Source organism: Bufo bufo, chromosome 1 (genome assembly GCF_905171765.1).
Source record: "Bufo bufo chromosome 1, aBufBuf1.1, whole genome shotgun sequence".
Classification (NCBI taxonomy): Eukaryota; Metazoa; Chordata; class Amphibia; order Anura; family Bufonidae; genus Bufo; species Bufo bufo.
The window spans coordinates 53,297,921-53,321,442 of NC_053389.1; the positions used below are offsets into that span (position 1 = coordinate 53,297,921).

General features: G+C 44.2%; 1 protein-coding gene across 1 annotated transcript in view; it reads right to left on the reverse strand.

Annotated features, from left to right (window-relative positions):
- Positions 1 to 23,522, reverse strand: part of EPHA8 (EPH receptor A8) — a 98,917-nt gene that overhangs the window by 43,739 nt on the left and 31,656 nt on the right. The window lies entirely within an intron of this gene.

Below are 23,522 nucleotides of genomic sequence, written 5' to 3' on the forward strand. Positions count from 1 at the left end.
GAGAACCTGACCAATAACTAGAATTGGGATCTCGAACCAATGTTACAGAGGAATTTGAATGGAGCGTTAATCACACATGCTCCCTTCTCCAGTGGAAAGATGCCTGAGCTCAGGTTCCCAGTTTATTAGTTTAACCAGTGCAGGTGAGAAATTCTGGTTGTCTGCCCGTGTACCGAACTTCTGCCTATTAACTGACTCTGAAACTCATCTGCCTGCCCTGGCCTTAGTCTGTCTGTCGTACTGAACCTTTGCTGCCTGCCCTGAGCTTGGATTAGTTTCTTGGAATTGCACAAACTATGCCAGCCCTTACTTCTGCTTTGCACCAGTGTCTCTGACCCCCATGTGTCAGGTGCCAACTACACTGGGACTATTCCATGAGGTAGAAGCCTGGTGGTTCCCTTGCAGCAAAGGATGAAAGCCAGGGAACAACCAGGACAACTCCCTCAGGAACAGCCCAAAGTCAAATGAGTTAGTTGGCACAGTGGATCATCAACCATTGTTTATACCATCTCCATTAGTCTATAGACTTTGAATGGAGGGACAGTGCAAATGTGTGACCACCCTTCCATTGAAAACCTCTTTTTAACATTTAGCATCTGGATAAATGTTTTTTTTTTTTTATGGGATAACTCTTTAAACCCTATATTAATATAGAGGATTTGGAGTTCTGTTAGAAAATGATGGTGGACCGGACACTAAGGGCCAGATTTATCATTAGCTCAAGTCAGAATAATGGAGTGAAAAAGTCACAAATTTTTGCGCAATAGCTAAAACTGCGCACAAATTTGCGACTTTTTCTGCTCTGCACTATGCTCGCCAGTTTTCTGAAAGTGGGCGTGTTTTCTTATGTAAATGAATCTCTAGACTATTCGATTTACTATTGGGACTATTTAAAAAGTCGCTAAAAAGTCGCAAAAAATGCGCAATTTCACTCCAGTGAGGACCATGCTTATATTATGAGACTTTTTAATAGAACATGCAACTTTTTTGTAAAGACGTGTGACTTTTGTCAAGCGGCTTACTGACGGATAAATTGCTACCGTCAAACCACATTTATTACTGTCTTAAAGGGCCGATCATAAATCTGACTTGGCTAAAACTGACTTTAGCCATATGTGAAAGTGGAGTGAGCTGTCAGAGTAATGATAAATCTGGTCCTAAGTTTTTAATAGTAGTGGGGCCAATTATGAGTTTTATGATGGGGCTCTGTGATGTCTGTGCACAAATATTAAAAGCAGGACAGATAACGCTTCCATACATTGAAGACTATAGTTGTAGCTGGTCCCATGACAGGGTGACGCATTGTGTTTTCAGGAGGGCAATTGAAGGTTCTGGTGAGCTCTGCTGTCTCATCTTGGACAGCGTTGTCTCAGCACAGCATATCAGATGGTGCAAAAAAAAATGATAATTAGAAATGAGCAAATTTCTTAAAATACTATTCCGGACTGACTTTGCCATATCAACCATCCAATTCAACTGAAGTCTGAATAAATTTGACTCTAATATATGCTTTGATTGCCTCTCCCTCTCTCTACCCTTGATTTTGCCAAATTGCATCACACAAAATTTGACTTTAGTGGAATCAGAAATTTTTGAAAAATTCGGCTTGAAATTTGGAATTTTAGAATCAATTTGCTCATCTCTAATGATAATAATTGTGCATATGTGGAAGAGGAAGAACAACAAATAGCATTATTAAAGTACACCAGGGCAAAGACAGGTAGAGGGGACCAAGAAAGAACAATGATAGGACATAGTGTGAATGGTTTAGGGTGCTGAGGATGTTAGCGTAACACACTTGACACTAGAACATGGATTTATGGTCTTGGAGCGAAACCAACCCAAAGTGTGTGCCCATTTCCCTAGATTTGGTAAACTACTTTCAATTCCTGGGGTCATGTTACCAACATAACAATATCTCCTGCTGATACTGTGGCCATTTCTGCTAATATACATGTATTTTATGCTTCTCCCAGTGAAGGTTTCATAACTAGAAGGATTCAGCGAAGAAAAGATTTATAAGAAACATCACTAATTGAGGCTTCAATTATCCCAAACAAAATGAATGTCCTGAGGCCCAACAGAGTCAGCTCCTCTCAGCAGGCTCTTCTATACTGGTTTCCACCACGCATGACTGGAGATCACTATTCAATCACGTTCAATTTGTATTGTTCCTCTGTGAACTGCCAGCGTCTGCAGATCACAAACTTCACCTTCCTCTCCCTCTGCATCAAATACATTTAGGGTAAGTAGTTCCCTATGAGAATTGACCAGTACCAGATAGAGCTGCAGAATATCTCACCACCATATTAGTAACAGACAGTAACTAGGGGCTTGTAAGGATTTCCTGATATACTTTTTAAATGGAGTTTAAAGGGAACCTGTCGGAAGGTATATGTGCAGTACCCCAGAACATGGGGTACCAGTACTACAGAACATGGGGTACCTCAAAATTGTTATTTTCTTTGTGTTTATTTCTGTAATGTAATGTTATGTCATGCTATGTATTGCACCCAATATAACTATGTATGGATGGCATAGCCAGGGTTAACAATCATGTCTCAGCCCTTGTAGGAGGTTAGGTGTGGACTGGCCCCACCCCTAGCTCTAGTCTAGACTAAAGAGGGAGAGGAAGCTTATCTGCATTATTTACAGAAGGATAGAAGGAGTAAGATCAAGGAGAGAACTATAGAACCTAGAGTCTGCATGGTCAAGCACTGGAGTCAGAAAAGTAACCTGCTACCAAAAGCTGTTGAGACTTTACTGCAGTGAGGGACATTGTCAAGACACACTCTAAACCTGGACATGACTTGGCCAGTCATATCTCTAAAACCCTCTATCTCTCTGTAGACATTACAGCCACCACTTCAAGAGTCCAATTGCCTGCCTTGGACTCTAAAGGAAGAGACCTGAGACAGATAGAGAGGGAAAAGGGCCATAGCTCCCATCCTTGCCTAAATTCAAACATTGTTATCTGGGAAGAATTGCACTGTGTACATGTTTTGATATTTATGGATGTACTACAACTCATATGTTGCACTTCGGTAAAGAGAGACATTTATTCTACTATATCTGGCCTGATTACTGACTTCTGCATCATATGCCAGCCTTTGCTCTCTACACTCCCTGTCTTGCACCACTACAAACACTCAACATTTCTGGTACCCCAAAAAGGGTGCATCCTCCTTTTAATGCTCAGCCCTAGAGAGCAACGGTGTGAGGACAGCCACTGTTATTGACTGTAACTACCAGAGCCACTACCACTCTCATCCTCTACTCCTCTTGGGCTGCTGCATATGCCTCCAAACCGCCACAAGTACCTGACAGTTCTGCTTGTCTAGTCTCCAGTGATCTCCTTATTAGGGGTGCTTCATTATGACAAAAAATAACTTGCCATATGCAAGTTAGGTTCCTGAAGTAAGGTGGAAACTGAGCGACAAGATGTTAAGGTTTCCAGGTTCAAATACTGCCCTTTTTGGCCTGAAGACAGGGAACATCATTACAAGGAGGGAAAAATCTTGCACACGTGCTGTCATTGTCCACGTCATCCCAGCCTGTAATGACATTCTTTGTCCTCACAGATAAGAGTTATGCCTGGAGATGGCTTCTTTCGGCTTCACCTCTTTGGGCTAATAAAAGCAATGTTTGAGACTCAAATGGCAGAACTGTCAGGTAATGAAGCGCATATATCTTCTGATGGTTCTCTTTGATGGTTTAGTATGTGAGACGGAACTTAAAGAGGACCTTTCACCGATTATTACCCTATGAACTAAGTATACAGACATGTAGAGCGGCGCCCGGGGATCTCACTGCACTTACTATTATCCCCGGGCGCCGCTCCGTTCTCCTGCTATGTCCTCCGGTATCTCCGTTCACTAAGTTATGGTAGGCGGAGTCTGCCCTTGTTCTTCTGTATCGCTGGCCAATCGCATCGCAGAGCTCACAGCCTGTGAGAAATAACCTTCCAGGCTGTGAGCTCTGCGCTGCGATTGGCCAGCGCTAGAGCAGAACAAGGGCAAACTCCGCCTACCATAACTTAGGGACTGGAATCTCCGCCTACTATAACTTAGTGAGCGGAGATACCGGAGGGCATAGCGGGAGAACGGAGCGGCGTCCGGGGATAATAGTAAGTGCAGTGAGATCCCCGGGCGCCGCTCTACATGTCTGTATAGTTAGTTCATAGTGTAATAATCAGTGAAAAGTCCTCTTTAAAGGGCTTCTGTCACCCCACTAAAGTCATTTTTTTTTTTGGGCTACTTAAATTCCTTATACTGCGATATATCAATATATAATGCTCTTACTGATTTTCGTTCTGTAGTTTCTTAAAAAAACAGACTTTTATAATATGTAAATTACCTCTCTACCAGCAAGTAGGGCGGCTACTTGCTGGTAGCAGCCGCATCCTCCTCTCATAATGACGCCCCCTCCTCATGTTGATTGACAGGGCCAGCGAACACGCTCGTCCTCTGGCTGGCCCTGTCTGCGTTTTAAATCTCGCGCCTTCGCCGTACCGGTCTTCAGTCAGCGCAGACGCACTGATAGGAGGACGCTCACTCAGCCGCTTCTTCCTCAGTGCGCCTGCACCAGGTGTAGATGTGACGTCATCGGCGCAGGCACATTGAGGATGGAGCGGCCGAGCGAGCGTCCTCCTCTCAGTGCGCCTGCGCCGACTGAAGACCGGTACGGTGCAAGCGCGAAATTTTGAATTCAGACAGGGCCAGCCAGAGGATGAGCGCGTTCGCTGGCCCTGTCAATCAACATGAGGAGGGGGCGTCATTATGAAAGGAGGATGCGGCTGCTACCAGCAAGTAGCTGCCCTACTTGCTGGTAGAGAGGTAATTTACATATTATAAAAGTCTGTTTTTTGAAGAAACTACAGAACGAAAATCAGTAAGAGCATTATACAGTATATTAATATATCGCAGTATAAGGAATTTAAGTAGCCAAAAAAATAAAAATGACTTTAGTGGGGTGACAGAAGCCCTTTAAAAGTTAAAGCCACAATCACCTCAAATTGCTATTTTAACAAACAGAATAAATTGTCATAGCATACTGTGTGCATACATGACATTATATATTTTCTTGAAAGCCTGAGATCATGCTTTCTGAACTCAACTGCCACAAAAATAAGGCCCACAAAGATGTGGTCTAGCACAAGCCATCTCCAAAAGGAGAATTACCCCTGATCATCACCAGGGTCCTCACTGGCAAAGCTTAGAGAGAATCCATTTACGCACTAGTATTTGCATAGGCAACAACCCAGGCATCTACTAGAGCTAAAAAAGACTAGGATCTTCTCCACCAAAAGGAAGATCCAGGTTGCAGGAACAAACATTATTTTAAAAAATGTTGATGCTAACCAGAAAACCAGGGTGCGGGTGCCCACAGAGAGGGCTCTGAGTGCCCCCTCTGGCATCCGTGCCATGTGTTCGCCACCACTATACTGATCCTATGAAGCTTTTCAAAGACATTGGGTGGTCCTAATGAAGGTCCTGAAGCTTGTTACTAGAATAGTTCTGGAGCTTCTCCTGACATTTCTGGGTCTTGTCCCGAGGATGGTTTTAGAGCTTATCCTAACAATGATTTCAGGTTTTTTTTTTTATAAAAGGGTTTGAGGGCATGCTAACAATATTTCTGGAGGTTCATAAATTAGCTATTTAAGTTTGTCCTAAAAAAAACAGCTGTGGACCGGTTTCTGAAAAAAATGCTCTAAAATTAAAAAAAAAACATCCTGGATATATAAATTTTTGAAGCACTCTTTCTCTAGAATGTCCTCTCAGTGCACATCAGTCTGAATCATCACACCTACATCTACTATTTATTTAACAACCATCAAAACTACTCAGGATTAAAGATTCAATCTTCTTGATGGTCTGTTGCTTAGCCATGAGCACAGTCCTCATTTCGCAGCCATGTCCTCATGTTGCAGACATTCATTTCCATTCTCTACGTCTTGTGATTTCTGATCCTAATGTGGCGTTTTTCTTGTGTAGATCATGATTGATCTCTAATAGTACGGCCACATGGTTAGGTTTCCTGTTGCAGTCTACTCCAAAAAAGAGAAGTTGTATCTGTCCTTTATACTTTCTCTCCTTTTATGATCCAATCCTGATTTTGTCTGCCGAAACTGCATGCAGAAACCTGACCATGTGGCTGTACCGTAAAGCAGTAGATGAAAAACTGTCTGTGTATTCATTTGGATTACACCAGTAATGTGTCTTTGGTATAGTTATATATGCTTCATTATATCTTCCCTCACTTATGTGTGCCATGAAACCAGCACCATGTATGATATGCCATGTTATGTGACTTACGCCACAGAGAGGCCCCAGCAAGCTAACCATTTGAGCGAGGAGCCACATCTACCACTCATGGGCAAATAAGATCCTTACGTAAGGTCAAACCTCCTTAACGTTCACATTATTCAGAGGAACGTCCTAAAGCTTGTCATAAATTTGAGATCATGATTGGCCACATTGTGGTCAATCAGTCGTCCATGGTCGCTTGTTCTTACGAACGATCCCACAAACTAAACTGGCCAACCAGGGAGACAGTGTTTTCATAAAAGTAAGTCAGCACAATGGCAAGTTATTGTCTGAATTCAAACGATCATGCCATCAATATTTAGTTTCGGCAGATGAACGATTACATTTTTCAGCCGACAAAAGTCTGCTTTTGGCCATGGCAAATGATCGTTCCCCCTAGTTTTTCAAACGACAGTTGGACAAAATGACCAAAATCGACCATCCCGGCCGACCTTAACCTCATGTGTATGGCCATCATGATATGTGCCTCCTAATGGTTAGTGTTAAGGTTTTGGCTGGGAGCAGAAAATGAATATAAAGGATTCCAATCCCGATCGCAGACATCCAGCTAGTACAGCTAGGAAGTCTTCCCCATGGAAATATCAGGAGGCTCCAGCAAATGAATCTGAGGAAAGGTTTCGCAACCTTCATCTTTGGCACACAAAAAAAGGCAGGGAGCAGAAGCCTGGGGTTTGGTTTTGTCAATTGTTTTGTTAACAGTAGGGTCACTTGGTCTATTAAGGGGGGGGTGTAGACATTGCTGGGGCAGACATCTCTACGGATTAATCATGGTCTGACTGTTCACTCAATCCTTGTATAATGATATGCTTATTTCAAAGCATCAGCCTTGCCGTAAATGTCTTGTTTTGGAAACGAAATGAGCTCAGAACAGCAGGTATGGTTCTTAAGCCTATAAACAGGGAGCGAGTAGTGGGGCTTATGTGGCGCGGTTTGTGCAGTCAGTAAATAGGTATGTGTCCCCCACCGCTGAATTAGTGATATCAATCTGACTTATTAAGTGAGATGCAGATAAGATGGGCCCGTCTGCCTGCGCCGGGGTGGGGGTAGAACCAGGCAGAGATTTTTACATGTTTAATACATTAATTGTAGTGCCTGGAGCAAAACGCCTATTAACATTTTATCCTTGAAAAGAAAAAGCACCAAACATTTACAAAAACAAATAGCACAAAAGAAATGTTCTTCTTTGCTCTACGGGAGGAAATGATGCTTCTAGTTCCAACTTAGCCGAGGATGTTTAAGGTAGTGTTGAGCGAATCGAGCTTCAGATCCTAGATCCGAAGTCGATTCGCTCCAAACTTTGGAGAATAACTTCGCCCATTGATTATTGAACTTTTAAACCCATTTTAAAACATGAATCCAAAGCTGACTTCCGATCCATGTTTTAAAATGGTTTTAAAGTTTAAAAATCAAATCCCAAAGTTACTCACCAAAGTCCCACGAGACTTCTGTGATAACTCATAACGCGTACATTTGAATGCTGTATGGAGACGAATCTCCGTACAGCATTCAAACAAAGTTTTGACCGAAGCGACTTCAGATCTATGATCTGAATCTTGACGGCCTCAGCCAAGCTCCTCGGAACAGCCACGGAGTGTGGAATGTGCAGAAAATCAGAGTAAAAGACAAGTTTATGGCTGCAGATATTTACACGGAAATGACCTTTCTTCAATAAAACATATAAGGAAACCCCAACAAAGGATAATGAAATAGAGATGCACACCTCCCAACCATTCTGAATCCAGCTGGACAGTCCCAGTCAGGCCAAAGTATGTCCCGCTCTAAACTGTCTCTGCATCCTTAGGATGCAGAGACAGCGGATGCAGCAGGGAGCTGTTTCACCATTCAACTCAACTGTCGGTGCGGTCACACATCACTCTGCTGGGCTGTGTAGGTGGATCGTCCAGGACCGGTTATCAGCCTGTGCTTCTCCTACACAGCCCAGTAAGTGAGATGTGCTTGTGACCTCATTATGCCTGCTGGGAAGTGCAGGATGTGCTCTGATCATCAGGGGAACAGCCCAGGTGAGTATTTAAGTTTTTATTTTTATTTTTTATTAACAGAGGTGGCACTACTGAATTAGGGGACAAAGCTACTGTAAGGACTAAATGTGGGCATATCTACTGTACGAGCACAAGGTGCACATATCTACAGTGGGGGCACAATGTGGGCATAACTACTGTGAAGGGGGCACAATGAGGACATAACTACTGTGAAGAGGCACAATGTGGCCACATCTGCTGTGCGAGCACAATGTGGGCATGTCTATAGTGAGGGTACAAGGTGGCCATATCTACTGTGGGGGCACAATGTGGATATAACTACTATGAAGGGGGCACAATGTGGACATAACTACAGTGGGGGCACAACGTGGACATAACTAATGTGAAGGGGCACAATGTGGCCATATCTGCTGTGCGGGCTCAATGTGGGCATATCTATAGTGAGGGCACAATGGGGACATAACTGCTATGAAGGTGGCACAATCTGGACACAACTACTGAGGGGGCACAATGTGATTATAACTACTGTGAGGGGCCACAGTATAGATATAACTTAGTGTGGGTGCACTAAGGGGAGAAGGCCTGACTGGGCGTGTATAGATATGCACTGAGTTAGAGGCATGTAGCGCCATTGCTATTGTCCCTCTGTGATTTTCATAAGTTTGGACGTATGGAGAAGAGTTTGGCAGTTGAGGAGCAGCAGCTGCCACTTGCACAATGTTCACTTTCTTTCTCATTAGGGTGACTGATTGTTGGCCATCACTCTATCATGGCAACCATGAAGAAGAAGTTCACTTGATTGCACCTTCCTTCAGGAAATTGCATCATGAAATCCTCAAGAACCATGACCACAGAAACGATATTAAACAGGCCTCCTAGCTAATTGGGTTGAAAAGATATACAGGCATGCTGTATACACATATGTGTAAACCACGTCTAAGGGGTCTTTCTTGCAAGCTGAACAATCCTGATTTTCTGTCATTGTGAGACCTTCCATCCCATTTAATAATCTGGTTGCCGCCTCTGAACGCTTTCTAGCTCTCCAATATCCTTTACAGTTTGTGGAGCCCAAAACTAAATCACATATTTAAGGTGTGGCCTTACAATGGATTAATAGAAGGGTGATCATGTATTTTTATACACCCTAAAATCTTATTTGCTTTTGTAGCTGCTACCTGACATTGAGTACTGTTGCTTAGCCTACTTGTAACCGGAATACCCAAGTCCTTCTCTTGTTCTGTTGCCACCAGTTTTATTCCATGTAATGTGTATGCAGCCATACGATTTCTGTAGTTCAGGTGCATTACTTTACATTTATTAACATTAAAGTGGTTTGGCGAGTGATTAATGACCTCTCCTCTGGATAGTTCATCAGTATCTGATTGGTGGTGGTCCAACACCTGGAACCATCACTGATCAGCTGTTTGAGAAGGCACTGGCTCCTGGCAGTAGTGCGGCAGCCTTCTCTCAGCTTTCTCTAGGCCAGGGTTCCTCAACTATGGTCCTCAGGGCCCACCTGCTGTTCATGTTTTCAGAATTTCCTTTGTATTGAGCAGGTGATATAATTAGTGTCAGTGCATCAGGACTTACCACAGGTATTCATTGTGTGGTATATTTTCAAATCATGATCGGTAGGTGGTCCCTGAGGACTGGAGATAAGGAACACTGCTAGGCTACGTGACGTCTCTTCACATAGGCGCAGCTTAGACCTATTCACATGAATGGGGCTGAGCTGTAATACCAAGCACAGCCACTGTACACTGTACGGCGCTGTGCTTGATGAGAGAAGGCCGCAGGTCTACTGTAAGTGCTGTTGCCTCATCAAACGGCTGATCAGCGGGGGTCCCAGGTTTCAGACCCCCACCGATCAAATACTGATGACCTATCCAGAGGATAGTTCACCATTACAAAACTCTCAGAAGACCCTGTTCAAATTCGTCCGCCACAGTCTCGCCCATGCCACCGACTTATCTAGGTCTCTCTGTAAAATTTTACAATCAAGGTGAGTTTTAAATCTCTTACAAAGTTTTGTCATCAGCAAAAACGAACACTTTTCAATCCCATCCACAAAGTCAATAATAAAGAGATTACAGAGAATTGGACCTAGGCACCCCGCTGCTGACTTTATCCCATTTTGAGTACGTACCATTTACAACTCGTGATTTTTTTTGTCCCTTAAAGGGCTTTTGTTATCAGGAACATGGTTATTAAACTGGCCAACTTTAGACGTGTGCTAACGTCAGCTGAGACTAACAGTCTTTGTCCCTTCTTTCCATGTGCCTCCATTTTTGTGAAAAATGGTCTAGGAAGAGGCCACGGCACTCACCTTAGGGTAGGTCATCTTGATCAGAATCTTGGAAAACCTCTTTATCGGGCTTCTGTCATCAGGAACATTGTTATTAAACGTTCTGACTTCAGACATGTGCCAATGTCAGCTGAGACTAACAGTCTTTGTCCCTTCTTTCTTTGTGCCTCCATTTTTGTGAAAAATGAACTTTGCACATGCGCAGACCGGAAGGACGGATCCGGCATTCCGGTATTTTGAATGCCAGATCCGGCACTAATACATACCTATGGAAAAAAATGCCGGATCCGGCATTCAGGCAAGTCTTCAGTTTTTTTCGCCGGAGATAAAACCGTAGCATCCTGAATGAATTACTCTCTATTCAGAATGCATGGGGATATGCCTAATCAATTCTTTTCCGGTATAGAGACCCTGTGACGGAACTCTATGCCGGTAATAACGCTAGTGTGAAAGTAGCCTAAAATGGTTTTGTGAAATCCAGCCAAAGAATTTAAAGTAGGAGTGGACACACATGAAAATTCTTCAAGGGACATCATTCCCAACCAGGACCTACTGATATAATAAGTCAGGACAGTGGTGTACATAGAGAAGTAAGGGGCCCATAGCAAGGATCACACCAGGCCCCCCACACAGGACAGAAGGGTTTCTGCCTAAACCCTTTTTCAATGACCCTTTGGCTATTTTTCCACTGCCTCATTTGCTAAAAGTTGTTCCTTTAGAGGGTAGAGTCCTGACCGAGTTTTCACCTCCAGTAGAATAGAGGATGATCCCAACTAAGACTGGGCCCCCTCTTGCCCTGGGCCTCATAGCAGTCGCATGATCTGCCACTATGGTAGTTACACTCCTGAGTCAGGATCATGGCATTGAAGATGACTACAAATCACTACTCTTCTAGATGCAAAGCTCTCCTCACGTAGATGGAACCTCTAGAGCCTGGACTAGGACGCACCCAGCCACAAGAGCGAGCTCCTGAGCTTTACATCATCTCATGGGTCATGTCATTAGAATTGGAAGCACAGAGCAGACGTCTGGAAATCATCCAGTCCTATTTATCTGCAGCTGCAATATTGTGCATATCCCTCAGAAAAGTTCTTATCTGTTATTAGATTCATGAAGCTAATTTGATTCACATATTTTACAGGTGAATTCTCCTAAAATGTATTATGAAATGAAGCCGTGCAGCCGGACAGAGGGGCTAATTACAGCTGAGGAGACTCACCACCGTTACACATGGCCGCGGGCAGAAAAATAATCACATATTTAATACAGACTCACAAACAAGCACAACAGAAAATCGTGTGGAGCCCGCGCATGCAGAGCCACAGCCGAGCGGACAACGCTCCAAGCATTCTCCTCACATGCCACTATAATTAGAAATGAACCAAGTACAGGGCAAAGAGGATACTAGGGGCAGCGTTGGCGCGTTTCTTGTCCTAGATGACTAGCCACTGACTTGAATATTCAAAGACTCAAAACAGCTTTGTGAGCTGAAGAAGCTCTGACCTGTAATCATAATCTTGCCTCCCAACCACACAGTCTACAAGGCTCGATGGTAGAAAGAGAATCATCTCAAAAGACTTTACAACGGTGGCTGTATTAGAGCTCAGTGCAGGATCCTGAGATGAGATCGGATCCCTGAGGAGTCTTTTTTCATGGTAAAATCCACTATTTATACTAGAGATGAGCAGATTTCTCAAAATTTGTTTCAGTTCGATTCGTTTGACTTGGCCAGGAAATTCACTTTGGGTACGAATTGGTTCTACACAAATTATGGAAAATCTCTCTCTCTCGAAAAATTCTACCCAAACAAATCTGAAGAAACTTTTTTCAAAACTTCAGGTTGAATTTCGATTCTAAGGAATCTATTCCCTCATCTCTAATCTATACCATGAAGATCCTCATATTCCCTTGTCTATGAATGGATTGCCTGAAAGACCCATGTGAGGGCAATGAGAGAAGATGGAAGTCCTGAAGAAACAGCGGCCTCTCATTAGTACATAGATTGAGGATTGAAAATAGGCATAATCCATGAAGTTCAAGCTTTTATACTCACAAAATTATTTCCTGCCAACTGCTGGCCACTGGACAAATCCCTGGACCAACATTCAATGACCTTCCTTTACAAGGAAGATCTCTAATCGTTCCTTACACCTCTCCACACTATCAACCATTACCACATCCAGTAACTTTGGACTTTGTGATGAAATTGCACTTTATTTATCCATAATCAGTAACCCTGTGAAAATTTATAGCATAGATTTTTGAATGGACGCCCTTCACCTTCTCTTCGGTAGTGATGAGCGGCTGGGGTCATATTCGAATTCGCGATATTTCGCGAATATTTTGTAGAATATTCTGTGAATATTCGCAAATTTGATTATTAGTTATATACTACGATATTTTAACTCGAAAAATCGACACGGTAATGATCGCGTAATATGCAAATTTCCGTAATTTTTATCGCAAATTTTTCAATTGCCGAGCAAAAACATGATTCCTCCCTGCTTCTTGCTTGTGGGCCAATGAGTCATAGCACTATATTGAATATATTTGTTTTTTCAAATATTCATAATATTCTAAAACAAGAATATATAGCAATATAGCGAATATTTGAAAAAAACGAATATAGAGCAATTTAGCTAATATAGTGCTATAATCTTTTTTTCAATAGTTGAAATTTGTTTCCAATCTGAACTTCAGATGAGAAAAAAATTTCAACTATTAGACAAAGAAGATTATAGCACTATATTAGCTGAATTGCTCTATATTAGTTTTTTTTTATATTCGCTATATTGCTATATATTACGAATATTCTAAAAAACAAATATTCGATACAGTGCTATATATTCATTTTTTAGAATATTCATCATTTTTCCTATTTAAAGTCATGATTCCTCCCTGCTTCTTGCTTGTGGGCTAATGAGTCATTGGCCCACAAGCAAGAAGCAGGGAGGAATCATGTTTTTACTCGGCAATTGAAAAATTTGCGATAAAAAAATCAAATATATATATCACTATATTCTAAATATTCGTGAATTTTTGAAGTACCTATATTCGCGATAAAAATTCGCAATTCGAATATTCGTGATCAACACTACTCTTCGGTAGGATAAATACATTTACTTTCAACAACCATTCTTTGCAATTGAGATCTTCCCTACTTTTCAATTATTGGCTTACCTTTCATTGAACTCTCTCCGGCTCTCTGATATCTTTATTCATGGACTCGCCAATAAAACTAGTCTGTCTACTCAAGATATGGTCACACCAGTGCTTTATATGAAGTAAAATAATACTTTTATTCTCTAGAAGACATGCCTTTTTCTTACACAAAACAACATTGTGTTGGCTTTTGATGCGGCAGACTGGCATTGCATGCCATAATTTAGTTTATTATTAGTGATGAGCAATATTTGAATTTGCGATATTTTGCGAATATTCGTCATAAATTCACGAATTCGAGAATTCGCAATTATTTTCTTGATTGTGAAAATCGGCAGTGAAATATGCGCGTATTGCGAGCTCAATACAGGCGTGGGTCACTTTTGCTAAATTTTTTGAGCTGCTAGAAGTTTCCTGAGACTGGAGAAAATGGTTGGCACGGCAGAACATTACAATAGCTTTATATGCAGATAGAGTGCTCCAATATATTTGCGATTGCGCAAATCGGCAATTAATGATGCACATATTTTTGCGCAATACGTGCAACTTCGCCTTTTAGCAGGTCTGACTACATATTACTGATTGGTGCACTAAGTATTGTTGTGAACTTGTGACATCACAGAACTATGTCTGTATGTAGCATGTATGTATGGACAGCAGAACCTATCACACTACCTAACACAGCTACACTATATCACTATCTAACCTACACTGCTGTCTGTCTCAGAACTGCAAAAAACTGCAGAAAATGGCTGCTGGGGAGGTTCTTATATAGTAAGGGGAAGGCAACTTTCCTATTGGTTGCTAGGGATGTTGCTAAGCTCAGACAAAGACATTGCAGCCTTCTCATTGGCCCACAAGCATGAAGCAGGGAGGGATCATGGGTTCAGATGAAAAAAAATCTACAAACCGGATTCCAAAAAAGTTGGGACACTATACAAATCGTGAATAAAAACTGAATGCAATGATGTGGAGGTGCCAACTTCTAATATTTTATTCAGAATAGAACATAAATCACGGAACAAAAGTTTAAACTGAGAAAATGTACCATTTTAAGGGAAAAATATGTTGAATCAGAATTTCATGGTGTCAACAAATCCCCAAAAAGTTGGGACAAGGCCATTTTCACCGCTGTGTGGCATCTCCCCTTCTTCTTACAACACTCAACAGACGTCTGGGGACCGAGGAGACCAGTTTCTCAAGTTTAGAAATAGGAATGCTCTCCCATTCTTGTCTAATACAGGCCTCTAACTGTTCAATCGTCTTGGGCCTTCTTTGTTGCACCTTCCTCTTTATGATGCGCCAAATATTCTTTATAGGTGTGTAACCCTGTAAAGTTACACCGGCTGCGTTATCTGAAATGCCCAGTAGATGGACTCAGTATGCTGTTAATAAGACATTGAGCATTTATCACATGACTGGCTGAAAGGAGTCACATGGTTAGTGACATCATCGCAGGTCCTAAAACGACGTGGGCTGCACAGCTCTAAAGAGGAAGGTCCTGGAAAAGCTTCTAGAAGCTACGATTTGCTCAGCCAGAGAGAGGACATGGGTCTGGCATTGAGAGACTGCAGCACAGAGATAGAACCTGGCGGAGAGAACTTACTTCACCCAAGATCACACCTGCTGAGAGAGGGACCGCTGGCAAAGACAAGCACTGAGTCCAGACGTCTGGTGAATCCAGTGAAAGGAGATTGCTGCGGACTGGCCTGGTAAATGGTGTTGTGAGGGTAAGTCAAACCTCTCCCTGTATCACCACAGGGCACCTGTCTCCTCACCACAATAAAGACTCTGAGGTCCAGTGACAGACATTACACAGCTCAGGCTGCTTCAGTGACCCTGCGGAGCAAGAGCTTATAAGGGCCCCAACTCTCCTATGTGCACCAACGGCCATTAGGGCGAAGATAGGGGGTGGGACGCAGGTGTGCTAGTGGGTGGGTGAGGAAGAATCCACATTACCCTGTTATTTGTGTTACGCTATTGTATTTTTCTATGTATGTTGGTTCATTTTGTTATGCACTATATAAAGTTAATTCCAGTTAGGCTGTGTCAGTCTCATTTGCACCAAGTATGTTCCCAGTGGAGCCTCACATCCCTACCCCGGATGTTCCACTGGGTGGAGGCACTGCCGCAGACATATACCCCAACTCCCAGATAGCGGAGGCTCAGGATCCGCCTGTCAGGCATAGTGAGTTAACTAGGGTTAGGGACCCCATAGACACTAGGGGGCGCCACCAAAACCCCGTTACATATGGAGGCACTGCTGAGATCAATTGGGGTACAACCAGTGAGAATAGATTAAATCCTCAGGCCACTCCCTCCTTTGCAAAAGAGTGGGCCCAGCAAAGAAATGTACCATTGCAGCAAGCTGTGATGTTATGCAGAGTCCCATCCTGCTGTGAGATGAATCACGTCATCTTGTGTATAGAACTTCGATTGGGAATAGAAATGGCGACCGTCAGGGATATCCTGCAGGATTCTGAAGGCCAAACTTACATGTTAATATATTGTCATACGGACTTGGGAGACCATGAGATGCCTACCAACATTCATTTATATGGAGCCCCGGATGAAGGATGCTCTTTAGTGTACGCTCTACTTGAGAAGAAAGAAAGGGTCTCGCTGCAACAACCCTTTAAATTAGAACAGAGAGATTATGTCACAGAAAATTATTCTAAGCTCCTGACTCCCATCTCCAGAAAGGCCGGAGCCATTCCTAAACAAGCTGCTCATCCTCCTAGAGAACGGGGGATGATTACTCCTAAAGCAGAATTTCATCCATCTACAGCATTACTGAAACCAGACAACCCTGAAGTCCGCACCCCGCCTACAGGAGGTAGTGATGTATCGGACATACTCCAGAAACTCTCAGAAGCCATAGTGACGGCAAACCACACCCATAGTTACCGCAAACTAAAGGTGTTTTCTGGGAATCAGCCTGTTCCTTCAGGAGAAGAGCCTTTTGAGGTCTGGAAGGATAATGCTATGCAGTTGTTGCAGGAATGGTCTTGTACGGATACCATAAAGAAACAGCGGTTGGTGGAGAGTCTTCGTTTTCCCGCTACAGACATGATAAGACTGTACAAGGGAGTAAATGGGCAAGCTACTGTGCACGACTATCTACAAGTTTTGCAGGATGCTTATGGGAAATCAGAAGATTTGGATGATCTGCTGGTTAAGTTCCTAGCCACTAAGCAGAAGGAGCATGAAAAAGCCACTGACTATATCAACCGGTTACAGCTATCGCTTGGAAAGTTATTCCATAAAGGAGCAGTTCCTGCCTCTGAGTTGGATGCTCGGCTATCTAAGCAAATTCAGAGAGGTGGCTTAATCAATAATCCAATTATGATTCTGCTGAGAGCCAAGTTGGATGATAAAGTCCTGCCTTATTCCACCTTAATAAATACAGCCAGGAGATTGGAAGACCAGATGTGTCCACCCCTACAGAAGGAGAAAGAGGATACAGAACTGTCAGCTCTTAGGAAGAAGGTGGCTGAATTGGAGTTCTTATGCAAGTCACCACCAGAGAGAGCAGATCCTCCCCCTGGAAGTGGGGGGCAACACAGGAAGACTCAGAAAAAACTGTTTCCTGAGGATTCACCCCGCCGAGGGGATTGCTTTAAATGTGGAAAGTCAGGGCATTTTCAGCGGGAGTGCCCTGCGAACTCCGTGGAGGTGCTGACAACCGAGCTTGAGGAGACTCAAATGACCAGGTCTTACAAGCGAAGGAAGACCCGGCCTACATATGGGTTATCTGTAGGAGCCAAGATTGGGCCTAAATCTTTGATACACGTGCAAGTAGAAGGAATTCAGGCTTCAGCATTGCTAGATACAGGTTCTCAAGTCACCATTATCTACCGGGACTTCTATGAACGTCATTTGAAACACATTCCTATGGAACCTGCAGGAGAGTTTCAGCTATGGGGCGTTGGTTCTCAAGCTCAACCTGTGGAAGGATGCATAAAAGTGACCATAACTATTCCCCAGTTAAACACTGGGATAATATGTCCTATGGAGCTGGAAGCTTTAATATGCCCTGCAGCCAGGAAAGTGTGTGCCCCAATAATATTGGGCACTAATGCAAAGATGGTACAGGATGTATTCAAGGCCTATCTGACAGAAGTGGGAGATGTCTCCTTAGACCGACTGATGGAGGTCAGCCCTGTCCTAGGGAAAGAGTGTAGACGACTAGCCCTTGAAACAAAACCAGGGTCGTGCCACTATTCAGGAACAGAACCTGCATTTGTGAAGCCTGGTGAGACCAAAACCTTACGAGCCATAGCCTCAATGCACCATGAAATGTTGGGAGGAACTGGACAATACCTTATAGAGTCTCTGCCTGAAGAGGATCAGAAGAAAGGGTGGACTCTCATACCTGAGGTAAAAGATTGGCGGAAAAGGTGGTGTCGGAGCTTTCCTGTGATGGTACAGAATTTAACCCCCACGGAAATCCGGATTGATCGTCATCAGAAGATTGGTGTGATACACCTTTTGGATCAAGTTTCGTCCATCATGTCTGTGAGTGCAGAACAGAAGGATCATGTGAAAGCACCTTTAGATTTTGATCTAGAAGATTCTCCTCTACCACAGGAGTGGAAAGACAGCCTTCGTTCAAAACTGGTCACCCGAGAGGGAGTGTTTTCCAGAGCAGAGATGGACGTGGGGTGTTCTAAGAGTGCCACCCATACTATAAGACTTGCTGATTCTACTCCTTTCAGAGAAAGGTCAAGAAGAATACCCCCTCGAGATGTGGAAGATGTCCGGGACATACTCCAGCAGATGGAAGGAGCAGGCATCATCACAGAGTCTCGGACCCCCTATGCCTCACCTATTGTGGTAGTGAGAAAAAAGAATGGTTCAGTTCGGCTATGTGTGGACTACCGTACTTTGAACAAGAGGACTGTGCCAGATCAGTACACTTTGCCCCGGATAGAGGATCTTCTGAACGCCCTATCTGGCAGCCAGTGGTTCAGTGTGCTTGACTTGAGGTCTGGATATTATCAGGTACCCATGAAGAAGGAGGATCAGGAAAAGACAGCTTTCATCTGCCCTTTGGGGTTTTTCCAGTTTACCAGAATGCCACAGGGAGTCACAGGAGCTCCTGCTACTTTTCAGAGGCTGATGGAGAAAACTGTGGGGGATATGAATCCCAAAGAGTGTCTAGTGTATCTAGATGACCTAATTGTTTTCGGGAAGACACCAGAGGAGCATGAACAAAGATTGCTAAAGGTGTTGGATCGACTTCAAGCTGAAGGCCTGAAGCTATCAGTGGACAAATGCTGATTTGCCCAGAACTCTGTCACTTATGTGGGGCATATAGTCTCCGCTGAAGGAGTAGCCACAGATCCTGCTAAAATTGAAGCAGTGTTGAATTGGCCAAGACCAGATAACATCAGTGAGTTGCGGTCCTTTCTCGGATTCTGTGGTTACTACCGAAGGTTTGTGAAAGACTACTCAAAGATTGCTCGAGAGTTACATGACCTACTGAAGATTACCTCTGACGTAACGGGTGCTAAGGCACCATCTCCTAAAGACCCCTTTGGAGAGAAATGGACTTCAGGATGTGAAGATGCCTTTCTGACATTGAAGAAGAGACTTACAGAAGCTCCTGTTTTAGCCTATGCAGACCCTGAGAAACCATATATCCTCCATGTGGATGCCAGTATGGAAGGTCTAGGGGGTGTACTGCACCAAAGTTATCCAGAAGGATTGAGGCCGGTGGCTTACATAAGTAGAAGCCTTACAGGTGCAGAGAAGAACTATCCAGTCCATAAATTGGAATTTCTGGCACTCAAGTGGGCCATCGTGGATAAGCTACATGACTATTTGTATGGAGCAACATTCGAAGTAAGGACTGACAACAATCCACTTACCTACATTCAGACTACAGCTAAGCTGGATGCCACAGGACATAGGTGGTTGGCTGCCTTATCAAGCTACAGTTTCAGCCTGAAGTACAAGCCTGGGCCCAAGAATGTCAGCGCAGATGCCCTGTCCCGCAGACCTAGACTCCCTCCTCACCAAGAAGAAGAGGAGTGGGAAGAGATCCCTGGGCCGGGGGTAGGAGCCTTTTGTCAGATGTATGTGGTGGCCGAGAGTCAAGAAGAGTTTGCCGAGCTAAGGGGGATAGACTCCATTAGCCACTCTCCAGAAGCCGTGCCTGAGGTGTTCCATGCTCCAGTCATGCTTCAACAGTGGTCCAGTATAACCACAGAAGACAAGAAGAAGGCTCAAGCGCAGGACTGGTATATTGGGATAGTTATCAGAGCAATAAAGACTAAGAATCCTAAATTGCTGACTTCTCTACCTGTGAGTCAAAGAGAATTATACCGAAGAGAATGGAGCCGACTACATCTTGAAGATGGAGTACTCTATAGGGTCGTGAAGTATCATGATCACCCTGACAGAAAACAATTGGTACTACCCCACAGATACCGTGGCATGGTCCTGAGAGCTCTCCACGATCAACATGGGCATCTCGGGGTGGACAAGACCTATGGCCTAGTACAAGATCGGTTCTATTGGCCTCGCATGAGGGAACATGTCGAGCAACATGTAAAGACATGCAGGAGGTGTATCCAGAGGAAGACCCTGCCTGTGAGAGCTGCCCCTATGGGTCATCTGAAAAGTACGGGACCCATGGATCTTGTGTGCATGGACTATCTCGGCATTGAGAGCGATACAGCGGGAATTGGAAATGTGCTGGTGGTAACGGACCATTTCACCAGATATGCTCAAGCCTTCCCCACTAAAGATCAAAAAGCTGTGACTGTAGCCAAAGTCCTTTGGCAGAAGTATTTTATTCACTATGGACTACCCAATCGGATACACTCTGATCAAGGTAGAGACTTTGAGAGTAAGTTGATCAAGGAGCTGTTGGACATGTTGCAGGTGCAGAAGTCCAGAACCACACCTTATCATCCGGAGGGTGATGCACAGCCAGAACGGTTCAATAGGACCCTCCTAGATATGCTAGGGACTCTCAAGCAAGTCGAGAAGCGGTCTTGGAGTAAACATGTGGAAGCCATGGTCCACGCATACAACTGTACAAGGCATGAATCTACAGGGTTCTCACCCTATTTCCTAATGTTCGGAAGAGAAGCTCGATTACCGATAGATGTCCGTTTGGGAGTGTCTCCTGATGGAACAGATTCAACTTCACATTTTCAATATGTGAGGAACCTCAAACAAAACCTTCATCGGGCCTATGAGTTGGCCACCCAAGCTGCAGCAAAAATGGAAGAACGGAACAAAAGAAGGTATGATTCTAAGGTGAGATATCGGGAGATTCAAGCAGGGGATAAAGTTCTTCTCCGGAATCTAGGTGTGCCTGGAAAACACAAACTGGCTGACAGATGGAAAGATACCCTGTTTGAGGTTGTGTCCAAACTGGAAGGACTGCCAGTGTACAACATTAGGGGCCCGGAGGGCCGAATAAAGGCTTGGCATAGAAACCATCTGCTTCCAGTTGTGTATGCTGATGAAGAGGAAGAGAGTAGTGAAGAACTGGAGGAAAACCCAGCAGAGAGTCCTGGAAATGGGGCAGAGGAGACCCCGGGAACTCCCACTGCAGAGGATCAGTGGTGGTCATCACCCGCAGAAGAAACACAGCAATTGCCTCCTTTAACTCCGGTGGTTCCACAAAGTCCCGGAACCTCTTCTGGGTCACAAAGTTCTCCAAGGTTGAATCCAGAAAGTCCATGTTTTGTGCCTGGAACTTCCCTTAGAGACTCTACTTCGAAGGCAGGAGTCGAAGTCCCACAGTTGATGTCCCAAGATCCTCTCCCACAGCGAGAACTGAGACACAGTACCAGAGTGCGGCAACCCCCTAGGGCCTTAGTTTATGATAATATAGGAGAGCCCAGTTATGCCCCGCTGACACAAGCAGCATCTAAAATGGCCACTTTCCTACATGCACTAGCTGAAGTGGTAAATGTTAGTGACTCTTTACCCTAAATAAATAGCTAGCTAGGATATTACTGTGCCAACTGTACTGTATGTATGCTAAATATATTTCTGTTGAATTTTTGTTAAGCCCCCTGGCTCGGACTTGCCAGTGGAAGGCAAGTATTTTTCAAGGGGGAGCATGTAACCCTGTAAAGTTACACCGGCTGCGTTATCTGAAATGCCCAGTAGATGGACTCAGTATGCTGTTAATAAGACATTGAGCATTTATCACATGACTGGCTGAAAGGAGTCACATGGTTAGTGACATCATCGCAGGTCCTAAAACGACGTGGGCTGCACAGCTCTAAAGAGGAAGGTCCTGGAAAAGTTTCTGGAAGCTACGATTTGCTCAGCCAGAGAGAGGACATGGGTCTGGCATTGAGAGACTGCAGCACAGAGATAGAACCTGGCGGAGAGAACTTACTTCACCCAAGATCACACCTGCTGAGAGAGGGACCGCTGGCAAAGACAAGCACTGAGTCCAGACGTCTGGTGAATCCAGTGAAAGGAGATTGCTGCGGACTGGCCTGGTAAATGGTGTTGTGAGGGTAAGTCAAACCTCTCCCTGTATCACCACAGGGCACCTGTCTCCTCACCACAATAAAGACTCTGAGGTCCAGTGACAGACATTACACAGCTCAGGCTGCTTCAGTGACCCTGCGGAGCAAGAGCTTATAAGGGCCCCAACTCTCCTATGTGCACCAACGGCCATTAGGGCGAAGATAGGGGGTGGGACGCAGGTGTGCTAGTGGGTGGGTGAGGAAGAATCCACATTACTCTGTTATTTGTGTTACGCTATTGTATTTTCCTATGTATGTTGGTTCATTTTGTTACGCACTATATAAAGTTAATTCCAGTTAGGCTGTGTCAGTCTCATTTGCACCAAGTATGTTCCCAGTGGAGCCTCACATCCCTACCCCGGATGTTCCACTGGGTGGAGGCACTGCCGCAGACATGTACCCCAACTCCCAGATAGCGGAGGCTCAGGATCCGCCTGTCAGGCATAGTGAGTTAACTAGGGTTAGGGACCCCATAGACACTAGGGGGCGCCACCAAAACCCCGTTACAGGTGAAAGATCTGGACTGCAGACTGGCCATTTCAGTACCCGGATCCTTCTCCTACGCAGCCATGATGTTGTGATTGATGCAGAATGTGGTCTGGCATTATCTTGTTGAAAAATACAGGGTCTTCCCTGAAAGAGATGACGTCTGGATGGGAGCATATGTTGTTCTAGAACCTGAATATATTTTTCTGCATTGATGGTGCCTTTCCAGACATGCAAGCTGCCCATGCCACACGCACTCATGCAACCCCATACCATCAGAGATGCAGGCTTCTGAATTGAGCGTTGATAACAACTTGGGTTGTCCTTGTCCTCTTTGGTCCGGATGACATGGCGTCCCAGATTTCCAAAAAGAACTTTGTATCGTGACTCGTCTGACCACAGAACAGTCTTCCATTTTGCCACACTCCATTTTAAATGATCCCTGGCCCAGTGAAAACGCCTGAGCTTGTGGATCTTGCTTAGAAATGGCTTCTTCTTTGCACTGTAGAGTTTCAGCTGGCAACGGCGGATGGCACGGTGGATTGTGTTCACTGACAATGGTTTCTGGAAGTATTCCTGAGCCCATTCTGTGATTTCCTTTACAGTAGCATTCCTGTTTGTGGTGCAGTGTCGTTTAAGGGCCCGGAGATCACGGGCATCCAGTATGGTTTTACGGCCTTGACCCTTACGCACAGAGATTGTTCCAGATTCTCTGAATCTTCGGATGATGTTATGC